Source organism: Podarcis melisellensis, assembly GCF_964234715.1.
Source record: "Podarcis melisellensis genome assembly, chromosome: 5".
NCBI classification, from domain to species: domain Eukaryota; kingdom Metazoa; phylum Chordata; class Lepidosauria; order Squamata; family Lacertidae; genus Podarcis; species Podarcis melisellensis.
This window is the reverse complement of record NC_138537.1, coordinates 11,678,800-11,693,527: the sequence shown is the minus strand read 5'-3', so window position 1 is coordinate 11,693,527 and position 14,728 is coordinate 11,678,800. Positions and strand designations below refer to the sequence as shown.

Here is a 14,728-nt window from a genome sequence, read left to right as displayed (position 1 = left end):
CCTGAAGCGTATGTAACCTGAAGCGTATGTAACCCGAGGTACCACTGTACAAGATTCATGAGGTCAACCTTGCAACGTTGCAACCCATCATCCTTTGCAGGACTGAAAGTGCTTCTGGGAGATGGGCTTCCCAGGTTGTGTTGCGCAGCTGTTTCAGCCTGCAGAATGTTGGCCCAGTCGAGACCTTGGTTTGCTATCCTGATTTGGAAGCAGTGCTTATTAAACCATTCAAAACTTTTAGGATGTTCTACAAGAGGCATAGATACAATCCAGAACATTTCATAACAAGCAGTGTCGTAGCATGGTGGGGGCGGGTCACAAGGACAGTTGTCCTGGGCGCAAAATTGTTAGGGGTGCAAAATTTCAACACCCAGTGCTGCCTCAATACAGCTGCACGCTTCCATTGCTGGGCTCCGTAGAAAACAACTTCTCCATGCAAACCAGAAAGTGACCTCTCCAGATAACAAAGTGACTCTTATTTTCTTATCTCTGTGGCTGCGATCTCTGGGTGACATGGATGCCATTAGGCAATTGAATGATCCTGCGTACTCCATCCATTTTCCTCCCTCCCATCAACCCCCTCCACATGGCCCTGGGCACTGGCAACCCATACACCACTGATAAAAAGGATGAGTGTCCATCCAAGACACCTTTGCACACTGGTGGAGGAAGAGGAGTGCGGGGGGAGCGCACCGCCCCTGGCAGCGCGGTCCCGGTGGGGTGCCATCACGACTGCTCCCCGCCCATGCTAGGCGCCACACCCCTGGGATGCACGCTAGCCCTGCCCCCGCCTGCTCTCCTCCCCCCCCCCCATGCCAGAGCATGAAGCTCCACCACTGCCACCATTGCAGAGGTAGCCACAGGAAGAAGAAGATACATACTCACACATTCTGTGCTGTCTTCAGGGGTGTTAAGAGTGTGGGATGTAAAAATGTATTGCAGTCAAATAAAATATTTCTACAATGCACATGCTGGGGAATGCTTTGTATCACTCAGGAGAAAACTTGCTAGTTCCTCCTGAGCTGGGACAGACTTCCTTTGCATGTGGCTTAATGTGGGTGTGGCCTGTTCTTGAACAGAGGAGCACACGGCCTCCATGTTCTGCTCTTCTTGTTCTCCATTTTGTGTTCTCGAGATTTAGGAGAAGTGACTGCTCAATCGCAGTCACTTGAGACTATTTCCCTTATGAGATAGTTCACATAGTAATATGCTGTTCTGTAAAGTCAGTCTGCCTTCAGGGATCTTATTGTGAACTGGATGATCATAAGTAAACTAGAATAATAATAATAATAATAATAATAATAATAATAATAATAATAATAATATTAATAATAATAATAATAATAATTTATTTATACCCTGCTCATCTGGCTGGGCTTCCCCAGCCACTCTGGGCAGCTTCCAACAAAATATTAAAATACAGTAATCCATCAAACATTAAAAGCTTCCCTAAACGGGGCTGCCTTCAGATGTCTTCTAAAAGTCTGGTAGTTGCTGTTCTCTTTGACATCTGGTGGGAAGGCGTTAATCAGATGGTCATGTCTATTCTTTTAGGAGGGATATAAAAAGGGATCTTACCAGGAATCCTAAACAGTGAGGCTCAGACGAGCCTGCAACTAGCTAACCGCTGTGTAATTTAAAAGGCGGATTGTTTACCAACTCTGCTAAGTTATAGAATTTGCTGACGCAAGTTAGGAAGGATATCATAAAATAATGTATCCTCTCCTGCCTCCCTAAATGTCCCCACACAGAGGACCCCTCCCATACACACACAAATACACAAACACACACTGAAATAATGCTTGAGGATGTCAAGAGACCATGTAGGCTATCCCCACTACTAATGTGCAGAGAAGCCATGCTGTCCGGTGCATTTCAACTGCATGTGAAGGTGCCCCTGGGTACATACTGATTAGGCCAAGGTGCCCCTTATGTACACTGGTATGTGCATAGAGCCTCTTCATATGCCAGCTGCACACACAGACCGTTCACCAAAGAATCCTGGGAGCTCTAGTTTGCTAAAGGTGCCAAGAGTTGTTAGGAGACTCCCTCCAATTCCCAGGAAGAAGGATGGATTGTTAAATCACTCTGAGAATTGTAGCTTTGAGCGTGGAATGGGGTCTCCTCACAACTTCCAGCACCTTTAACGAGCTAAAATTTCCAAGGATCAAGTGGGGGAACAACATAGGCACATAGGAATCTGCCATTGGCCCATCTGGCTCAGTGGCAGCGGTTCTTCGGGATTTCACGCTAGAGTCTCTCCCAAACCTGTCTGGACATACTGGGGATTTCACCTAGGACTTTCTGCTTGCAAGGCAGATGTTCTGCCACTGAGCAATCAACCTTCCCTATGAGTTTAAAGTGGTATGATACTGCTTTAAATGTATAGTGCAGATGGGCCTTCATTGAATTCTAACCTTAGAACAAGAGAGCTTGTGGCCAGATGTGCTTGGCACAATACTGTTTTAAATATATAGTGCATATACGTACAATAAACATGCATAGGATTGCGCTATCCAATGACATTGACCCAAGGGCTGCCTCCCAATTTGCCTTTTCCCTCTTTTAAGACACAGAGAGACTGCGTGTAGAATAAAATATTAGCAGCAAAGCTCATGTCCTCAACATAATTTGGTTAGTCAGTGAAGCAAAGTATCTGTCCCCACTCAGTCAGCCACTTTTATTTGGCATCCATCACTTTTATTTAGTATCAGATACTCATCATCTGGAGTGGTAATGATTAACAGGTTAGAAAAAAGAGAGGGTGTTGTTTGGAAGTACTGACACGCTACATAACGTCCTATAGTGCGATGCTCTGCTGCACGGCAAAAATCCCACATTTGGGAGTATGCACTCCTCTTTTGAAAAAGAGACCATGTGCAATTCTCTGTGTCATTAGATGCCCCGAGAAAGTAGATTTTGGTGTAACTCTCCTTTGTTTCCATCAAGACTCTGGCTTACAGGAAGCTCCGCATTTCAGCCATTTAATCTCTCAAACAGAAGATGTACGTGAACTTTCCCTGACCCTTCCATTTATTCTTACAGATTAATAAATTAAGGAGTCTGAGACTGAAGTTATTAAGGGGAAGAGAAGAAGATGAATTCACAATCCCTGCAGTTTTAGAACGCAGCTGGACAATCCTCCTTTCTAAAGCCTTTGAGGAAAATTCAACAGCACGCATGCTTGTCCCCGTAGAACTTGTTGCTTCGTTGTTGTATACCACCATGGGCAAGTAGCACAACAGGAATCTGCCCTGCAACAAATCAGGTCATTGCTTCATCTAGCTCAGTCTTGTCTTCTAAGGATGGACAAATCTGTCAAAAAAAAATATTGATTCTCGTTTTTCCAGTGTTGAATTTCACTTGCCTCATTTTGCTCGGATCCTACGATCAGCAGGTGAAACCTTGGTTGGTGCTTTGCAATGGCAGTTCCTTGGTAATAGAACAACTACCCTAGTTGAGTTGTGCTCCACCTCTCACTCTCTGCCACCCCCTTCTCTCTTTTTCTGTCACCTTCTCCTCTTCTTCCTCACCCAGCAGTCTGCCAGGGGAGGGAAAGATTCCTCTTTCAAAGACTAAATGAATTGCTAGCACTAATCGCTAAACTCATCCCCCTCCTGCCCTCCTTCTCTCCCTCTTGACTCCATCAACCTTCCTGAAAGCAGCCCCAAGGCATAAACCAAGCAGAGGGATGAGTAAATGCTGGGAGCGGAATCTGTAACCATTTCTGCTAATATTGGCTGTTGGAAACTGTCTTGCCTTATTATGAGGGCAATGCATTAATCAGATCTAAGAGGTAGCCTAGCATTAGTTTTCAATGGAGAAGCTAGGAGCAAAACACCCTTCCAGTTCTCCAGAAATGAGAAAAGGTAAACAAAAGGCACATTTAACGAAGTTATTATCCAAAGCTCTCATTTAATTTGGCTCAGCCGATTTGGCGGGCTCTGCTAGATAAAACAATTAATCCTGAGTTTTTGTTTAATCAACATTTACGTTTATACCTGTGCCAAACCCGGAGGCCTTGTAGGTTGTACAATTAATGCGTAATGATCCTCACCCTGCTGGGAAAGATATTCTTCAACTAATGAATTAACCCTTTGTGAATCTGTTTGGAGGCCACTGAGCCCAAAGGAAATATTTAGCTGAAAAATCAATGCTGGTTTTCTACTGTCACCAGATGCACAGAATTGAAAGGCACCTCTATCATGATTCCATTCCCCTCCTCCACATCATGTACCTTAAGGTACAATGTGGTTTATAACTCAACCATTGGATGGTTGAGCCATCCATCAATGGATGATTGAGCCATCCATCTCCTCTTTGCCCCAGGATGGTTCCCTGGCAACTTTGCATCAAGATGATTTCATCAGGTCTGCTCTGCTGGGGTCAGGAACCTTTCTCTGTCCAAGGGTAAGTAGAGGCCGGTCTATCTGGGCAAATAGGACAGTGCCCCATCAATTTGAATCTTCCCTATGGAGAAGCCTGCAAGCATTACCTGAATGCAACAGCCCTCTCTGAGCCTGAAATTCCCAGCAGCTGGCCTTTAGAAGCATATGCTGTCTCCGACAGCAAAGGTAGAACTTATCCATACATGTAGTCATGGTGATGCAGCCAGGAAGCTATCCTGCCACCCACCAAGCAGTTTACACCAAAAGCATATGGCCCCTGATGGTTCAATGACTGGCCACTAGCTGCTCTTTGCCTCTTTCACCCACACAATCTTTCCAAACCCTGTTAGGTTTAATTGCTTCATTGCACACCAAAATGGAGAATGTCTGTGTGTGTAAAGGGTTTAACGTTGGAAAATTCCATTGAAGCATACTGAAGCTCTCTGAGTTTATCATTAACTAGCGATGTTCTCTGCTAGCTCTCAGGTTGGTGTTTAACCTTAGATCATGTGATGCAGGTATCCCACTGCAAATCTCCATTCTGAAAGGGAGTTGCCTCTTGGTCTTTTGTTCCCAGGCACAGTCAGAGAAAGATGTGATAATGATGTGCCTAGCCTTAGGCTGGATGCAAGTTAATGCAGGCTATGGGAGAGACAAAGCTTTGATTTTTTGCTCTGATTGTAATTATGTTATATATTTAAGAAGAAGTATCTATGATTGGACTAGCATATGATTTATTCAATTTTCTGGACGTGTCATTGATTGTTTTTGCACCTGTTTTTTTTAATAAGTTCTGGTTAGTAAAGCTCTGAGTAATACTTATGGGTCTGGACATTTTTTATTCCAGAAGGAGTCAGCTTTTATACATCCAATTGCTTCCTGCTGCGCAATATTAATATCTGCAATAAGCCCTATATCTGAAATTGCCAGCAGCCTCCCTTGAATTATGGCAATGTAAAAGAGAGAGGCACGGTTTGTACCCGTTCTAAGCCACATCACTGTTACTTCCCCATTCTCAATCAGGATGCTTCAAATAATACAACTGAATATTCCATTTGACTTCCAGACTATGTACCTTGTCGATGACTCATATTCATTTTCATCCATTTCCAAAACTACAGACCATAAATCCATCTCGTCACTCTTAGAACTCAGTCGGCTCTCCTCCATTGCACTTCTGCACTTGCTCTCTCTCCTTTCCTGTGTGGTCCCAAACACTTTGCTTTTGAAGAATGTCGTGTCATCCTTGCTTCAACGCAATATGACAAGTTAATCTTTTTTGTCTTCTTAGCTTATCCTTTAAAATTTTGCAATTCATTCTTATTCTGTATGATTCGTGGCATTTATAACACCCACACACAAGAGAGAGAGAGAGGCGCACTTAGCTACACACCTACGCACAAAGAGCAACAAGGCATGGCCCATGCACACAGGAGAGGTTCCTAGCATTCTGTGACTTACCACTGATACTACCCCCTCTCTGGTATCAGCTGGGCAAGGTAAGCTATGGGCCCCCATAGTCAATCCCTAATGGCCACACTGAATAACAAACATTTATTTATGAAGCAGTGTACCAACCTACAAGTCTTTCCAAAAGTTAAGTGCCCTTAAAGTAAAGGTAAAGGGACCCCTGACCATTAGATCTCACTTTATTGGCTGAGGGAGCTGGCATTTGTCCGCAGACAGCTTCCAGGTCATGTGGCCAGCATGACTAAGCCGTTTCTGGCGAACCAGAGCAGCACACATACAATTGCTGCCTTACAACATCATTATTGTTACTTATTAATCATCTCATGCTAACATCGCTAGGTGGTGGTTTACAAAAACGTAACCTAAGTACAAGCAAATGATGCTGGTAATGGGTTAAAATCTAACGACACAGTCAACTATCAAAGCTGCTACTGTGAATCTGCAAGAGAACCCTTGAAATCCAATTAAACCAGTTTTCCTTTCTTTAATTAACTGTCCCAGAACTTCTTATATAACCCACACTTGGAGAACCTTTTTGTCTGAAAAGAAAATTGGTATGAACGTCGCTGCCTGCCTGCAAAAATAAAAAACACCCTCCCCACTTGTCCTCAAGGACACTTTGCAGTACATTCACAACCACATCTACTCAGAAGCAAGTCCTACTGAATTCTATGAAGTTTAATCTCAGGTAAAGCATCATTAGGGTTGCTGACTCTTCCGAGGAGCTAAGTCTCGTTGAAGTTAATGGGGCTTTCTCCCAGGTAAGTGTGTATAGGATTGTGCTGTCAATACTACCAGGCTTTCAGGAGGGGAGGGAAAGTAGGGAGAGCAAAAGAAAGAGGGAATTGAGTAAAGATCAGCTCAGGGCATGCTATAGTTCATAGAATCATAGACACAGGAACAGATCCATCTACCACCTAGTGCCTTATGGGAAGGATCGTAGGGGAGAGAGGGAGAGATGGAGTCAAGCAAAGACCACCTATAGGCCTATTCCACGTGTCCCACCCGCACCCCCCCCCCCGTAACATGGTCATTTATTATCAACTGCTCTGTGGGTAGAATGTCAACAGAAAATGGGGTGGGAAGGCAGAAGAAGATCACCTCTGCGTCAGCAGAGCTCTTTCCTCATTTATTAGGGTCATTTAACACCAATTGCCCTGTAGGAAGTCCTGTTGTTAATATTGTTATTTGATCTTTTTTAAAAATAATACATGTGGATCTTACCTGCAACCCACCTTGGAAGGATTTGTCTCTTGAAGGTCAGGATATAAATACTTGTTGTAAATAAATAAGTTCTGCAGCCCAAGGACCTCAATAAAGACAGATGAAAGTGAAGGTGATAAATACCTTGGACAGAGAATGCAATTTGCATAGCAGCAAACGGCATCTTCGTATCTGCTTGGCAAGATTAACAAGCCATAATGACAGATGATTAATTTCTCAGGAGAAATTCCTCCGCTTCTTCCTTACACTGTGATTTCTATCAAGTCTGACCTTTCCATAATTCCTAGTAATTTTCTACTGGGTTGTGTGGGGAGGAGCACACCGTTCAACCAAGGAGACAGACTGGTGCTGTCGGAACCACATGGGTGAGAGAGGATAAGGAGGGGGAAAGGAGATTGCAGAAAGTGATAAATTACTTATTGGGGATGACAGAGACCAAGTTCGAGTCCAATTGCAGATTCTTGGTGATAGATGTTTGGTGGATTTAGGTCTGTGGCATCAGACAGACTGTCCTGTAATCCACTTTGCAGCTGTCACATGTTAGCTGATAGTGCTTAAGGGAGGATTGAGAAGACAGAATGACATGATAATGGAATTACTGCTATCGTTTATCTTGCACATGCATGCATGCACCCACACACTTTTTATTGAACCGGCAGTATCCTCAACTCCAAGTTCATGCTAAGGATGCTTGCCACTGTATTGAGAGTCTGAGGTTGATACTCCATGGCTGATACTCCATGGCTAGGACCTAGCCTAGCTATCATGGATCCTGTTTCAGGCTTTAAAGACACTTGCGTCTCACATCAAGCTCTATGATTGGTAGATGAAGCCTCTGGATTGGATAGACCTAGAATAAACAGTCGAAGACTGACCTCCATGGGCATGGGCCCAGTCAAGAGAGCAGTAGCTTGGGCCAGCCTCTGGTTCATACATCCTATCCCCATCCCTGTGCCTCCCATTCTAGTTCCACCAAATGTCCTTCGGATATGGAGTTGGTTCATCTTGGTCCTGAAATTAGGAGGTGCAGCTTTTCTTAACGATCCGGGCATGAGGGTGACACACCTCTATTGTAGGGGCCATTGTGACTGTGATAGTGTGCTGCTTTGACTTCTCCAAGACTGGTACACTGGTCAATTCTTCTGTCTCTCAAATGGCATGGCTGACTCTAACTTCTGTACAGTAGTACCTCTCAAGACGAAATTAATTCGTTCTGCAAGTTTTTTTGTCTTGCGAATTTTTCGTCTTGCGTAGCACAGATTCAAAAACCTCAAAAAAGTCTTCAAAAACCTCAAAAAAGGCTACCACACCGCGTGCTATGAGTTGCTCCTCGAAGTCAAGTCGCAACTGCACCTCTTCAAGCAATGCACCCTGGGTATTAACGGTTTTAAGAAAAAGGAAACAAACTTGCAAGACGTCTTGCGAAGCAAGCCCATAGGGAAATTCGTCTTGCAAAGCAACTCAAAAAACGAAAAACTCTTTCGTCTTGCGAGTTTTTCGTCTTACGAGGCATTCGTCTTGCGAGGTACCATTGTATTGCATTTATGTCATCTTTCCTCCAAGGAACTCAATGACCCTTTGAAGTTTGTTGGGCTGGGAGATAGTGACTGGCCCCAGGTTACCCATCAAGCTTCATTGCTGGGTGAGCATTTGACCCTGGGTTACCTGGCACAATGCTCTACTGAACCACAATGGCTCTCACTCCAAAGCATTCCAACCCTTTCCTACCAGGCAAAAATCTGTAATAATTTTTATTTATTTTTTAAGTATTCAACAGCCAAGAGTTAGGGATGATGAGAGTTGTAGTCCAACATATGGAGGGCCACAGCTTCCCCATCCCTGAATTGGTTATTGCTGAGGCCATTGACACTGAGGAAACACGTCTCTCTCACCTTTTGCAAGCAATTTTATTCTCTCCTGGATATGAGGGCAGGGCTGGTCCTTACATTAGACAAGAGTGAGCAAGTGGCTCAGGTAGCAAATGCTGGAGAGACGCAGTTATTACTCCTCACCAATCCCTGCTCTTCTGAACCCCTTAAATATCCCTGAATCCCTCAATTGTGGCAGAGGATGCTGTCCCATTCCCAGTGCTGAAGTAAGATTCAACTTTGCTGAGAACATAGGAAACTTCAAACCACTAGTCCAACCAGCTCAGTGTCGTCTACATTCACTGGCAACAGCTTTACAGCTTTTCAGGTCGGGAACATTCCCAGCTCAGCTTGGAGATGCTGGAGATTTAACATGGGACCTTCTGCCTGCAAGACAGATGTGCTACCACTGAGCTATGTCCCTTCCTTGTGCACAGAGGCTAGCTGGTTGACTGCTGTGTGAACACAGTGCTAGACTAGATGGGCCTTTGCTCTGATTCTTATGGACCCCTTCCCTGGCACCGACTTCTTAGGAAGAATTGCTGGGACAATTCCAAATGTCGCTTGCAAGAAAGGAGCCAAAAGAAAATCCCTTTCTCACATGTGCAGCTGTGCCCATGCAGAGTGGCTTGTTCTCCCAGTAACACAACAAGATACACTTCTGTGTGCAAGTTCATGTACACGTTACCCTAGTATATGCATTTTTGTGCACATTACCTGGCTGGTGAACTGCACTGAAAAATTCAGAGAAATGTGGATGTCAGTGGATGGGAGCATCTCCTGCTGTTTCAGAAAGTGCAAATTAAGTAGGTTCGCCTTTAAATTTTTCCTCCATGTCTAGCCATGGGTGATTTAAAGATAACCTGTGCACCCTCAGTAGAAGACTATCCATTGCCTTCTTGTCTCCAGCCACTAAAAGCTAGCTCAAATGTAATGCATTCTGGCTATCAGAACTGGAGAGAGAGAGAGATGAATCTACTCCTTTCTATTTTCACACAGCAGCAGCAGCAAGTGTGCTGTTCCTGGTACTTTGCAAGGTAATAAAAATAGCCATACTTAATAAATGGATAAGTACATTTGCAGCCCTTTGAGCTTCTTTGCTTTCCCCTGCATAAGCACATTTTTATAGCTTTCTGCTGTGATCTTCCAGGGGATAAGCCGATGTGGACTGATCCAAGTTAATTTGCTTCCTCTTCCCCTACCCCCTCCACTCTTTTCTTAAGACTGCAGATATCATCAGAAAGAAACAATGCAAATAAAGGAGGCAGATCAGAGGGGGAGGTACACAACAGACTGAGCAGAAATTGATTCAGAAACTAATTAAAATAAAGCACCCTCCTCAAATCCTCTTTGAATTATTCAGATACAACAATGCAGGAGTCGGAGAGGAGCAGAGGGATGTTCTTCCCTAAACGCTCTGCATTTGTTTCCAGAAATAACCAGCTCAGGCCAAACTGAAGTGATTCAGACTCCTGCAGCAGGGGATTTTGAAGTCTTCCAAAGGACATGGGTTTTCTGCGAGTTTGTATTGAAGCTTGAACCAGACACTCACAGGGAGAGGCTCCCATTGATCGGATCTGCCGCATCTGAGCGGCCCAAATTGAGATAGAAAGTCCCCTTTGATTTTCCATTTTTGTGCAACTGTGGCTGTCGGGAGCCTTTAGCAAATGGGGTAAGAGCTCAGCAAATGCCGCTCTGTGATATAGAATTTGTAGAGTTGGAAGGGATCTTGGCGGTCATCTAATCCAACCCCCTGCGGTGGAGGAAGGAGAGTAACCAATGTGGTGCCTTCCAGGTGTTTCAGACTACAACTCTCACCTGCCCTAGCCAGCATTACCATGTGAGCTGTAGTCTACAGCATCTGGATGGAACACCATTGGCTGCCCTTGGGGTAGATAAAACTGGGCAAGGTGGGCCAAATGTCTAGCTCCTTATAGGCCTGCTCTCTATCTGCCTTGGAAACCTCCATAACCCCAGTATCATCTTGTCATTCTCCACCCACTACAGCAAGCAAGCCTTTGTCCAAGTCTCACTGAGTTCCTGACAGGCAGTAATAGTGATGAGTGGGCTTGCATAAATCCAGCCCCATCTCTCCACAAATATCCATCCCCTGGTTGCATGCCATCCATAGCTTCTGTTCACTGGAGAACAATTCTTAGGAAGATCACCTCTCCAACAGCTGTTAATCTGTCATTTGCATAGCGTGAGTCAACCAAATATGCGGCACCAACCATTACAAAGTCTCAGTAGGCTGGAGAGAGGGGCAGGAGGGCGGGGAGAGAGTCATTTGCTTTACTGTCACTGGGAAAGCTTTTATCATCGTTGATGGCTTTATTCAAGATACCTTTCTGACATCTTCTTCTGAAAGTGCCTTAATGGTAGTGACTTTAGCAAGGGAAACCTTTGCACTGGAACAGTGGCAACACTTTATTTCTTGCTCTTGGTTTAATAATATTTGTTGTTGTTGGGAGAAACGACTTTAAGAAATCCAAACCTCCTGCACCAGTGTGGTGTAGTGGTTAAGGGCAATGGACTCATAATCTGGTGAACCGGGTTTGCTTCCCAGCTCCTCCACATGCAGCTGCTGGGTGACCTTGGGCTAGTCATACTTCTCTGAAGTCTCTCAGCCTCACTCACCTCACAGAGTGTTTGTTGTGGGGGAGGAAGGGAAAAGGAGATTGTTAGCCGCTTTGAGACTCCTTACGGTAGTGATAAAGCGGGATATCAAATCCAAACTCCTCCTCCTCCTCCTCCTCCTCTTCTTCTTCTTCTTCTTCTTCTTCTTCTTCTTCTTCTTCTTCTTCTTCTTCTTCTTCTTCTTCTTCTTCTTCCTGTGCCTCCAAGTGAGGGCTCGTCCCCACTTCTAAGCTTGTCCTGTGTTTCCTTTCACTTGCCCCATGCTTTGTACACATGGGTACAAGAGGCTTCTTGTCTGTCCCCAACTTCCCTGGGAAAACCCACTGTTTATTGCTGAATCGGAACCAACATCCAGAAAACTTGATTGTTCCAATTCAGAAGCAAACAGTGGGTTTTCCTGGGGAAAGCAGCAGGACAAAAAAAGGGATCTCGGACCTTCCTTGGAGGTTTTTACGCCGAGGTTGGATGGCCACCTGTCATGGATACTTTGGGTGAGATTCCTGCAATCCAGGGGGTTGGACCAGATGATCCTCAGGGTCCCTTACAACCCAACAATTCTATTATTCTATGACCAGTGCGTAGAAACCACGGGACAAGTGGAAGTCTGGATGAGCCCTAAGTTAACAACAGAGGATTGCTTGACCAGCTGCTGGAAGCCAAAGGAGGACTGAGTGCTCTTGTGCTTGGAGCCTGCTTGTGGGTTTCCCATAACCATCTGGTTGGCCACTGTGAGAGCAGGATGCTGGACTAGATGAGCTCCTGGCCTGCTTCAGCAGGCTCTTCTTAGGTTCTTTGAATTCAAGATGCTTTCAAAGAACTCATGCATATGAAAGTTTCTAAAGATATGCCACAATAACAACAACAATAACAATAACTTATTACTTATACCCCACCCATCTGACTGAGTTTCCCCAGCTGCTCTCCCAACAGAATATTTAAAAAAATGATCAAACACCAAACATTAAAAACTTCCCTAAACAGGGCTGCCTTCAGATGTCTTCTAAAAGTCAGGTAGTTGTTTATTTCCTTGACATCTGATGGGAGGACGGGCGCCACTACCGAGAAAGCCCTCTGCCTGGTTTCCTGTAATCTCACTTCTCCCAGTGAGGGAACCATCAGAAAGCCCTTGGAGCTGGAGCTTAGTGTCCGGGCTGAACGATGGGGGTGGAGACGCTTCTTCAGGTATACTGGGCCGAGGCCATTTAGGGCTTAAATGTCAGCACCAACACTTTGAATTGTGCTTGGAAACATACTGGGAGCCAATGATGATATTTCAAGACTGGTGTTATGTGGTCTCGGCGGCCACTCCCAGACACCAGTCTAGCTGTTGCATTCTGGGTTAAGTGTAGTTTCCGGGTCACCTTCAAAGGTAGCCCCCCCCCATAGAGTGGTAGTTGTCCAAGCGGGAGATAACTAGAGCATACACCACTCTGGTGAGACAGTCCATGGGCAGGTAGGGATTCAAGATGCTTTCAAATAACTCATGCATTTGAAAGTTTCCATATATATGCCTAAAACTGTCAAGGGTGTGTGCACACCTGATCCGTGTCTTGCGTAATTGGGAAGCGCTCCATTATTGCATGTCCACATTCCAAGTTGGGAGCTGAAGTCTCCCCCAACAAGCTGCCAAGCAAAGGGGGTGGGGTGGGTCAGATACGGTTTGAAGAAGAGACTGGGAGAGAAGCACTTAAACATTCACCCCGCCATTGCTCTTCACCCCCAGCACCCTCCTCCAGCTGCTTTCACTTTGGCTGGGATTCCAGAGATATTCTTGGAATGGTCTCCCTCGGGAGGTTGTGGACTCTCCTTCCTTTGGGGTTTTTTAAGCAGTGGTTCCATAAAGAAGGCTGATCGCCGAAGAATTGATGCTTTTGAATTATGGTGGTGGAGGAGACTCTTGAGAGTCCCATGGACTGCAAGAAGATCAAACCAATCCATTCTGAAGGAAATTAGCCCTGAGTGCTCACTGGAAGGACAGATCGTGAAGCTGAGGCTCCAATATTTTGGCCACCTCATGAGAAGAGAAGACTCCCTGGAAAAGACCCTGATGTTGGGAAAGATGGAGGGCACAAGGAGAAGGGGACGGGGACAGCAGAGGACAATATGGTTGGACAGTGTTCTCGAAGCTACCAGCATGAGTTTGACCAAACTGTGGGAGGCAGTGGAAGACAGGAGTGCCTGGCGTGCTCTGGTTCATGGGGTCACGAAGAGTCGGACACGACTAAACGACTAAACAACAGGCAGAGGTTGTATATCCATCTGTCATGGATGCTTTAGCTGAGATTCCTACATTGTAAAGGGTTTTAGACTAGATGACCCTTGGCGTCCCTTCCAACTCTACAATTCTGTGATCAGGGGTTGGGGAGCATTTTGGAGACAGTAATGCTTCTGAATGCAGTCGCTGGAACTCGCTTCAGTGGAAGGCAGTGATAGCCACCAACTTGGATGGCTTTAAAAGAGGTTTAGGTGAATTCATGGAGAATAAGGCTATCAATGGCTATTCACCATTATGGCTTTGCTCTGCCTCTATGGCCAGAGGGAGTAATAAGAACCAATATGGTGTAGTGGTAAAAGTGTTGGACTGGGACCTGGGAGACCAGGGTTCAAATTCCCGTTCAGCCATGAAGTTCACAGGGTGATCTGAGGGCAGACCAAGGTTGGCGGTGCCCCTCTCGCCATAATGGACCAGTGTCCATGAGCCAAGATGGATGTTCCTCCCTCCTTCCTCCCTTCCAGTCTCTTCAACTATCTAGGCAACACTGTTGCGTGGTGAGTTCCCAACCCACCCAGGCAGAAATAATGACACATGACACAATTATTAAGGTTAATGGGCTAAGAAAGGCCACTACTTTATTGGTTACAGGTGATGAGCGGTATCGGCTTAGGCATTGGTCCTAACCGACTATATCCGACTTCAGCCCATCCACTTGAAGTCTGGGAAGGGTTAACCACCAATAGGGGGAGTCCTGCTGATGCACATCAACTAGGAACTCCCCTAGGGTCACTGATAGGGGGTGTGCCTTAGGTCCTAACCTCCCTAGGCTTCAGACAGGGCCACCCCACCCCCCACCCCGGAATCCTTTAACGGACTACCCTTCAATATGTGGGGAAGGTGATGGCTCTACCTCCCCTCTTCCATCT

The 14,728-nt window shown here is 45.4% G+C and overlaps 1 long non-coding RNA gene across 1 annotated transcript in view; it reads right to left on the bottom strand.

Annotated features, from left to right (window-relative positions):
• Window positions 1-8,352: 8,352 nt before the first annotated feature.
• LOC309370064 overlaps window positions 8,353-14,728 on the bottom strand; it is a 46,040-nt gene continuing 39,664 nt past the window's right edge. Inside the window, exon 2 of the long non-coding RNA XR_014168405.1 lies at window positions 8,353-8,411. This is a non-coding gene — a long non-coding RNA (uncharacterized lncRNA). The remainder of the gene's footprint in view (window positions 8,412-14,728) is intronic.